This window comes from Hordeum vulgare, chromosome 7H (assembly GCF_904849725.1).
Source record: "Hordeum vulgare subsp. vulgare chromosome 7H, MorexV3_pseudomolecules_assembly, whole genome shotgun sequence".
Lineage (NCBI taxonomy): Eukaryota > Viridiplantae > Streptophyta > Magnoliopsida > Poales > Poaceae > Hordeum > Hordeum vulgare.
In genome coordinates this window covers 460,751,222-460,761,825 of record NC_058524.1, presented here as the reverse complement: position 1 = coordinate 460,761,825, position 10,604 = coordinate 460,751,222, and positions in this window count along the sequence as shown.

Genomic DNA, 10,604 nt, shown 5'->3' with positions numbered 1-10,604 from the left:
ATGTGTAGATTGGGTTTGTTTTCCCGTATGCTGTGCTCCGGATCCGATGCGGAATTTCGTCAGTGCCTCCCCTGTTGTTCTCCGGGTACACATCCTCTCTACTTATTGCCGAGACGTATATCAGGAGAACAGCGGGGAGGTGCTGCCGAAATTCTGTGTCGCATCTGGAGCAGAGCATGGGAAAACGAACCCAGTCTACACATACTCGGGTGGGATTAGGACCTATCTTTACCTATTAGCGTGTAGGTTGCATGGACGTAATAAAACTGACAAACTTGATTAGCGTATGAATATAGATGATGAATTATATATTTATTTCTTGTGCCCCCATAGGTAGCTAGGCAACATGAGTGATCGTGCTTGGATGTACACTGGTCACCCTAGTCAGAAAGACATGACCCATGAATGGTTAACAAAAACCAGGGGGTTTGCGAGAGCCGCATTTGCAAATGGCCAGCGAAAAACATGGTGCCCCTGTCCCAACTGCGACAACTGGAAAAAGCAGACAGAGTTTGAAATGGGTAAACACCTGCAGAAGTGGGGTTTTACCCCTAATTATACGGTGTGGACTTTTCTTGGTGAGTCTGACCAACGTGCCAGAGCTGAGGTGATTCTTCGTCGCACCGACGAGCATGGTACCGGGATTGAAGACATGGTGCAAGACTTTGATGATGCTCGGGATTCGGACGATGAGATGGAGGAATCTGCAAAGGCCTTCTATGAAATGTTGGAGTCTTAAAAATGTTCTCTCCACGAGCAGACTGAGCTTTGCCAGCTGGATGCCATCGCGCAAGTAATGGCTCTGAAGGCTCAATTCAACCTAGGCAGAGAATGCTACGACGCGATGATGACGATATTTGGACGCTTTCTACCCAAAGGCCATGTACTGCCTGCAAACCTGTACCAGTCAGAGAATATCCTTCGTGTACTTAAGATGCCCTATGAGAAGATACATGCCTGTGAGAATGGATGTGCCTTATTTAGGCTTGAGTATGGATCCTTCAACTATTGCCCCATTTGCAATTCTTCCAGGTATATTGTGGTAGACAACGGCATGTGTGAGAAGAATCAGACCAAAATCCCCATTGGTGTTCTTCGGTATATGCCAATCGTACCAAGACTTCAACGTCTTTTCATGGTTGAAGAGACGGCCACACAGATGACATGGCACAAATTGTGCAAAAGAACCGAATTAGATGCGGATGGGAACAAGATGCTGGTACACACTTCAGATTGTTTTGCGTGGAGGCACTTCGATGCTTTACATAAGGATAAATCAGAAGATCCAAGGCAACCTAGAGTTGCCATCAGCACGGATGGGTTCAATGTGTATGGTATGATGGCAGCACAATACAGTTGTTGGCCTGTATTTGTCATTCCACTAAATTTGCCACCCGGAGAGATTATGAAAAGAAAGAACATTTTCCTGACGTTGATAATTCCAGGGCCGAACTATCCGGGGAAGAATATGAATGTGTACATGCAGCCGCTTAAGGATGAGTTGCAAGAAGCCTGGGATAATGGGATCAAGACCTACGACGCGGCTACCAAAACAAATTTCAAAATGCATGTGTGGTACATGTACTCGACGCATTATTATCCGGCGTTTGCACTATTCGCTGGCTGGTGTGTGCATGGAAGGTTCCCGTGCACCACATGCAAGGCAGCACTGCAGTTCCGTTGGCTGCAGGCTGGTCGCAAGTATTCTTGCTTCACAATTCCTGGATCCTGACCATAAGTTCAGAAAAGACAAGAAGAATTTCATCAAAGGTAGAGTTGTCAAAAATACTGCACCAGCTGCGTTGACAGGCCAACAGACCCTTGATCAGTTAAACGCTCTCGAGCGTGATCCTTTGCGTCCAGGATACTTCAAACGGTATAATACGGAGCACGCCTGGACTCACAAGTCATGCTTATGGGATCTGCCTTACTTCAAAGACCTCCTTTGCCCACACAACATTGACGTGATGAACACTGAAAAGAATATTGCGGAGGCCATTTTTGGTACATTGTTCGGCATAGAGGGGAAGTCAAAAGATAATCCTAAGGCTAGAATCGACCTCGAGGCTCTATGTGTTAGACCGTTGCAAAACTTGCGACAACGGAAAGGAAAGCAAAGCATAGCGAAGCCAAAGGCATGGTTCAATCTTGAAAGGCCAGCTATGAGGGAAATGCTATTGTGGGTGAAAATGCGGTTGATGTTCCCCGATGGGTATGCTGTGAATCTAAAGAGGGGAGCGAGTCTTGAGAAATTGAAAATATTTGGGCTCAAGAGTCATGATTGGCACATATGGATTGAGCGGGTAATGCCGGTGATGTTGCGTGGCTTTATCCCTGAGGATGAATGGCTAGTACTGGCAGAGCTGAGCTATTTCTTCCGTTCTCTTTGTGCGAAAGAACTATCGCCTGGCGTGCTAGATGAAATGGAAGAGTTGGCGCCGGTGTTGATCTGCAAATTAGAAAAGATCTTTCCACTGGGCTTCTTTATTCCAATGCAACATTTGATTTTGCATCTCCCGACCGAGGCAAGAATGGGGGGGGGGCGTTCAAAATCGATGGTGCTACTCAGCTGAGAGGATGCAGAAGACGCTTCGAGTTAAGTGTAAAAATAAACGTAGAATTGAAGCATCGATGGCCGAGGCATTCATTACTGAGGAGGCGGCAAACTTCTTGACAACACACTACGAAGCCAAAAATCATCATTTGCATAACCCGAAGCCTCGGTACAATGATGGCGATCGAAAAAAAGTTCGATCCAACCTCAGCCTATTCAAAGGTAAGCTCGCACCATCCGGTGCTTCGAAAGGGAAATCGTTGGATGTCGAAGAATGGCGGACCATTTCATTGTATATCTTCACCAACCTAACAGAAGTGCGGCCGTACATCGAGTAAGTTCTCGGTAATTTATTGTTCCACAACTTCTAATTGCTTTGAACTACTCTTATTCCCGGATATTTGATAAGTGCTTCGGTGAGATGATAAGACCCGTCTTTCTGCAGATGCGGTTAATTGATATGCTCAAAATGTCTCCGTATGCCATGTACATGAAAGATATCGTGACTAATAAACGGAAGATACCAGATCTTGAGATCTCCACCATGCTTGCCAATTACACTTTCAAAGGTGGAACTCCTAAAAAACATGGTGATCCCGGAGTGCCCACTATACCTTGCTCCACTAAAGGAAACTACGTAAGAACTGCCTTATGTGACCTTGGAGCCGGTGTTAGTGTTATGCTGCTGTCTCTTTATCGTAGACTTGAACTGGATAAGTTGACACCCACTGAAATTTCTCTGCAAATGGCCGACAAATCAACTGCTTTCCCTATCGGCATTTGCGAGGATGTGCCTGTTGTGGTTCCTAAGACCACTATCTTAACAGACTTTGTTATCTTGGATATTCCCGAGGACGATGCCATGGCTGTCATCCTCGGAAGACCCTTTTTAAACACTGGAGGGGCTGTTATAGATTGCAACAAAGGCAATGTCACTTTCCATGTCAACGGTAATGAGCATACAGTGCACTTTCCGAAGAAACGATATCAAGTACATTGCATCAATGCTATCGAAAAAACTTAATCGATTCTTATTGGGAGCTTTGAATGCCCTATTCCTCGTGTCAAGATAAAGTATGATTTGCTTGTTGGGGAGATACATATCCTCATTGAGGTGACTTAGTGGCTATTCGACAATTCTCTATTTTCTCTTGCGATTCGAAAAGGTTTTGTCATGAGGATTTGATCAACCCCATTGACGGATTTCTTTCGATGACCATGAAATGGATGAATCAAAGAGTCACATACCTGTGTTTTAAGCTTTCACTTTCTGTTGCTTACAAGAAAAATGATAGATTTAGTTTAGTTTTTCCTGCTTTCTGTTTTAGCGTCCGGGAGAAAAATACCCCGAAAATAAAAGTTCTCCGATGGTCCTAAAAATCTAGTATGATTTTTTCTGGAATATTTGAAAAATACTGGGACTGATGTGGCCTGGGGGCCACATCAGTGGCCCACAAGCCCTATAGCCGACCCCCCTGGTGGCGGCTACCAAGCTTGTGGGGCCCATAGGGACCCCCTCCACTCATTCCAGCTCTCATCCTCTTCTTCTACCTCCAGAAAAAATTTGTTTCGCAGCTCAAACCCGTAATCTTGCTCATTTGGCTGAGATTTTTGATCTCCTTGCTCAAAGCACCATTCTCCGAACCGTTTTGGGTAAATTACTCCTTGGTAAGTGACTCCTCCATTGGTCCAATTAGTTTTTGCTCTAGTGCTTTATCCTTCGCGTATTGTTTCTACCTTGGTGACCTTGTTCTTGAGCTTGAAATGTTGATTTTATCTGGTCCCAAGTAGTTTTAGCACGTGATACGGTCTCTAGGCACTAGTAGGAGTAGTTGCTACGAGTTGGGTTAATCCTTACTCACTTTTTTTTCGAAGTCTCTAAAAGTTTCAGAATTTTTCAGAGCTAGAAAAAGGAAAAGATGAGGAGGTTCTTGAGAGGCTCTTCAAGCCGTAACCCCAAGGAGGATGAGAAGAACCACCCCAAGTATGTGGTTCCTCGAGTCACCGAGGTTCAAGCGTGCAAGTGGCCAAGTGATGAATTTTTGCGCGCCGCTGGGCTTTATGAAGACTTTTATTACTTGGTGGAGAACGCAGGTCTTACCGCGTTCGTTGAAGATAAGTGCTCACAAAACCTCCTCCTCACCAATATTTTCGTTCAAAGCTTCAACTTTTATCCAAGGAAGAGTCCTCCCATGGTTGAGATCATGTTATACGACACCCCCAAGTGAATGACACTACAGGATTTTTGCAATGTATGCAAATTACCTTATGTTGGGGATATTCATGGCCCTCGTCCGCGGGACTTGGAGGATTTCATAGGTACTATTGCTGTTGGAGAGCAGAGAGGAGTGTATCGCGCGAGAATTGCTAGCATACATTTTCCATTGCTTCGGTACTTCTCATTATTTGTGGGAAAATGTTTGGTTGGCCGTGGGGAGGCTGGATCACTTAGCTCTCCAGACCTTGCGGTTTTGCACGAAGGTCTTTATAACGATAAGACTTATAGCCTAGGTGCTATAGTAGCCCAGCGGTTGAACACAAACCGTTCCAAGGGTGTTGTCTATGGAGGTATCTATGCTACCCGTCTTGCCAAACACTTTGAGATACCCATTATACAGGGGGAGGAAGGAGATATGCTTCTTCCTGAGAAATATCTGGATTATGACAGCATGGTTCGCCATGATTTTATGGATAGAGATGCTAGTAGACGGATGATTTATAACCTGGTATTTAGTCAGGGTACTCGAGAGACTATTACTTTGCCTGCTCCTTCTTTGTTCGATCTTCATGTAGGAAGGTACATTATTATGCCCTCGGACATCTACGCATATTGGGGCTTGGCCCAACCACAGGTGCCCGTGCCCGAGCCGCCAGTCGAGTACCAGACGCCAGTTTATCAGTGGGAGCCAGAGGAGCTCACACAGCAGTGGCATCCACAGTCTGCTCCGGAGTATCCCGGAGCTGGTTATTTCCCGCCTTGGGAGTAGACCAAGCTAGGCCAAAAGCCTAAGCTTGGGGGAGTACGTGTTCTCACCGACCTTACATTCATGCTTATGCTTTCACTTTGTTAGCCGGTTGTTTACACTTTGCCACTGTATTATCCATGCTATTTTATTTTCATTTTCTTGTTTTGTGTCCTTTTGAGAAAACCCAAAAATATTTTCCTTTCTTCTTTTGCTTGTTGGGAGTTTTCCCTTGTAAATAGTTTTCTTTTTTGGGTCAAGGTAGAAGATATTGGTTGCAATGTTTAGTGGCTCTTGCATGCATACCTATTTAGCTTTCAAAGAGCCATATTACTTTGTGTTCTCCTTTGTGTTTGCCTACAGATTCAGCTTAGTACAATGCACCAACACTCTTATTATTGTTCACATCGTTCGATCGTGCAAGTGAAAGGCAATAATGATGATATATGATGAAGTGACTGAGACTGGAAAAGATGGTATGAACTCTATCTATTTCGTTTTTGTAAATATGACTAGCTTGTCGTCCCAGATTCAGCTTTCTTGTGAGAGAACCATGTTTGCAATGAAAACATAGAGAACATAGTTTCTGATGCCATGTTTAATTAGCTGAGAGCTTATAATGGTTTGTCTTGAATGCCAACATAGATTTTGAGATGACTATGATGTAGTATGATAGGATGGTATTCTCCTTTGAATGATTCAAGTAGCTTGACTTGGCGCATGTTCATGCATGTAGTTGAAACGAAATCAACATAGCCTCTATGATGTTCGTATTCGTGGTGATTTATATCCTGCTCATGCTTGCACTCAATGTTAGTTAAACTCGATGCATCTTGATGACTGTTGTCGCTCTCTAGTTGGTCGCTTCCGAGTCTTTTGCTAGCCTTCACTTGTACTAAGAGGAATACTGCTTGTGCATCCACTTCCATAAACCCAAAAGTTTTTCCATGACAGTCCACCATACCTACCTATTGGCGGTATCTACCTGCCGTTCCAAGTAAATTTGCATGTGCCATTCTCTAAACCTTCAATAAATAATCTGTTTTGCATGCCCGAACCGCTCATGTGGTGATAGGGGGCTATTGTATCTTCCATGTTACGTGTGTTATCCTCGACATGTGTTTATTCACTGTCATTCACGAGGAAGGGGCCCGTAATTGGAATGCTCAGTTCCATGCCTAAATCGAAAACATAATTGTAAAATAAGACTCCCCCCGGATTGATGTTAGTATGGACGGTACCCGAGGATTCGGCTAGTCGTGGAGTGTGATTGATTGGTGGTGGGGGAGTTAAAACTTTACTTTTCTGTTTGGGAACCGCCTATAGCATGAGTAGCGTGGAAGATATTGAAAACTCATGGTCATTGCATTGACAATGAAAGCATGCCACCCAAAATTATTATCTCTGTTTTCAAAGCTTGAGCTCTGGCACCTCTGCAAATCAATGCTTCCCTCTGCGAAGGGCCTGTCTATTTATTTTCCTGTTGAGTCACCCTCTTCTTGTATAAGCACCAATTAGAGAGCACCTCTGTCATTTTTATGCTTTGCTTTTTATTGATATTGAGTATGACTATGACTGGATCTTCGTTGCTATGAATTACAATGTTTAGTCAGCCCTTGATCTTTGAAAGTGCTCTGCATTTATGTTTTGCGGTGTCAGAAAGAGCTAGCGAGATACCACCTATTCGTATTTCTTCATGCTTGTTTTGATTGAATTGTTGGTATCTGAAACTCATTATTATTTGCTCGCTAGCTGATTATGCCATCGATATTAGTTTACCGTGAGACCCTTGTGTCACTTGCTTATGTGGTTAACTTGTGATCTTGCTGAAATTCTGGTTATGAGTTAGACATAGTTGGAACAACAAGATCAAACAGAGTTTGTCAAAGTTTTTCTTTCTCTTTCAGTTTGTCAACTGAGTTGCTTGAGGACAAGCAAGGTTTTAAGCTTGGGGGAGTTGATACGTCTCCATCGTATCTACTTTTCCAAACTCTTTTGCCCTTGTTTTGGACTCTAATTTGCATGATTTGAATGGAACTAATCTGGACTGACGTTGTTTTCAGCAGAATTGCCTTGGTGTTGTTTTTGTGCAGAAATGAAAGTTCTCAGAACGTCCTGAAAATTTACGGAGAATATTTCTAGAATATATGAAAAATACCTGTGCAAAGATCCACCGGAGGGGATGGGCCAGTGGGCCACAAGCCCTGTAGCCCCCCCTGGTGGCGGCTACCAAGCTTGTGGGGCCCACGTGGTTCTGCCGCCCCCAAGCTCAGCTCAATAAATTCACTTTCGTCCCAGTAAAAATCAGGAGAGAAGATTTCATCGCATTTGCGATACGGAGGCGCCACCACATCCTGTTCTTCATCTAGAGGGCAGATCTGGAGTCCGTTTTGGGCTCCGGAGAGGGGAAATCGTCGCCATCGTCATCATCAACCTTCTTCCCTCTCCAATTCCATGAAGCTTTTCGTCGTTCGTGAGCAATCTATTCGTAGGCTCGCTGGGCGGTGATGAGTAGGATGAGATCTATCATTTAATCGAGCTAGTTTTGACGGGGATTGATCCCTAGTATCCACTATGTTCTGAGATTGTTGTTGCTACTACTTTGCCATGCGTAATGCTTGCCACTATGGCCCGAGTGCCATGATTTCAGATCTGAAATTATTATGTTGTCACCAATATATGTGTGTTTTAGATCCGATCTTGCAAGTTGTATTTACCTACTATGTGTTATGATCCGGCAACCCCGGAGTGACAATAACCGGAACCACTCCCAGTGATGACCATAGTTTGAGGATTTCATGTGTTCACCAAGTGCTAATGCATTGTTCCAGTTCTTTATTAAAAGGAGAACCTTAATATCCCGTAGTATCCTTTTGGACCCCGCTGCCACGGGAGGGATGGACAATAGAAGTCATGCAAGTTCTTTTCTCTAAGCACGTATAACGACACACGGAATGCATGCCTACATCACATGACGAACGGGAGCTAGCCACATATCTCTTCGTGTAATAACTGTTGCATGATGAATGTCATCCAAACAAATCATCGACCCATTGCCTACGAGTTTGTCCCACTGCTGTTGTTACTTGTTTTGCTCTACTGCTGCTACTACTGTTGCTGCTGCCGTTACTTGCTTTGCTCCGCTGCTACTTGCTACTTCTGCTACTTCTATTACTTGCTTTGCTATGCTTGATGATGCTATGCTTGATACTGCTTTGCCTGATGATGCTAGAGATGCTATTCCTGATGATGCTATGCTTGATACTGCTTTGCCTGATGATGCTAGAGATGCTTTGCCTGATGATGCTATGCTTGATACTGCTTTGCCTGATGATGCTAGAGATGCTATTTTGTCTGATGATTCTATGCTTGATACTGCTAGAAATACTACTTTGTGTGATATGCCACTAGGGGTATTCCTTGATGCTCATATTGCTAGAGTTACTGCCAATGCTTGTGATGCTTCTGAAACTGACGATACTATTGAGATAGAACCTGCTTTTGCTCCTGCTAGATCTATCTCTCTTAGATATGAATTGCCTGATATACCAGAGGGTTATGTTATGGAGGGAGAGATAGCTGAGGATTATCAAGCTGTCTCGGATATCCTAACCAAAAAATTAGCTTTTTCAAGAATTTGTCAGCCGTCTCGGCGTCCCAACTGCTAACAGGTTCTGCTTCCACCCATTTGGTAAATTTGTCAACCGCCACCAACAGATGAGTCTTTTTATTAGACGACATTTCGAAAGGGCCGACCATATCGAGCCCCCAGACTGCAAACGGCCAAGTGATTGGTATCATCCGCAATTCCTGAGCCGGCACATGCGTCTGTCGCCCAAATTTTGGCAACCATCACATCAGCGAACGATTTCCTCCGCGTCTGCGTGAGCCATCAACCAATAAAACCCATGCCTGAAGGCTTTAGAAACCAAGGATTGCGATCCAGCATGATGACCACAGTCGCCCGCATGAATCTCATTGAGGATGATACAGCCTTCCTCGGAAGAAACACATCCTTGGAATACTCCTGAGGTGCTACGCTTATGTAACTCGCCATTATGTATGACCATAGATTTGCACCGTCGGATAACTTGGCGAGCTAGCAACTCATCGGCACGTAACTCGCCTCTGGTGACATATGCCATATAGGGAGTCGCCCAATCCGGAGTAGCGTGAAGAGCCGCCACGAGTTGAGATTCCGGGTCTGGTACCGCCAGGTCTTCTTCTGAAGGCAGTTTTACTGATGGGTTATACAATATATCCAAAAACACATTGGGAGGAACCGGCTTATGCTGTGAACCGAGGCGGGAAAGAGCGTCCGCTGCTTCATTAAGCCGTCGATCGATGTGATCCACTTGGTAGCCACTAAAATGACCCGCCACGTCCGACACAGCCCGTCTGTAAGCCGCCATCAAAGGGTCTCGTGAATAACAAGTGCCAGAAACCTGCTGCGCCACCAGATCGGAATCACCCAAGCATCTCACTCTTGTGAGGTTCATCTCCTTGGCGAGTCCCAAACCATGAAGCAAAGCTTCGTATTCTGCTGCATTGTTAGTACATGGAAACATGAGTCGGAGGACATAGCAAAACTTTGCACCGTGAGGCGAAGTTATCACCACGCCAGCCCCCGAGCCTTCCAACTGTTTGGACCGATCAAAGTAGATGGTCCAATATGTAAGATCTGGTCTTTCCTCAGGGATTTGTAACTCGGTCCAATCATTGATGAAGTCCACGAGCGCTTGAGACTTGATAGCCGTCCGAGGTGTATACCGAATCTGATGAGGACCCAGCTCGATGGCCCATTTAGCAATCCGTCCAGTGGCCTCTCGGTTATGTATAATGTTACCGAGGGGAGCGGAGCTGATGACCGTGACCGGGTGTTCCTGAAAGTAATGCTTCAATTTTCGACTCGCCATGAACACCCCAAAAACCAACTTTTGCCAATGCGGGTAACATTGCTTGGAGAGAGTAAGGACTTCGCTGATGAAGTATATCGGCCTTTGGACGGGGCATTCCTTCCCTTCCTCCTTTCGCTTGACAACTATTGCCACGCTGACGGCTCTGGAATTAGCCGCAATGTACAGGAG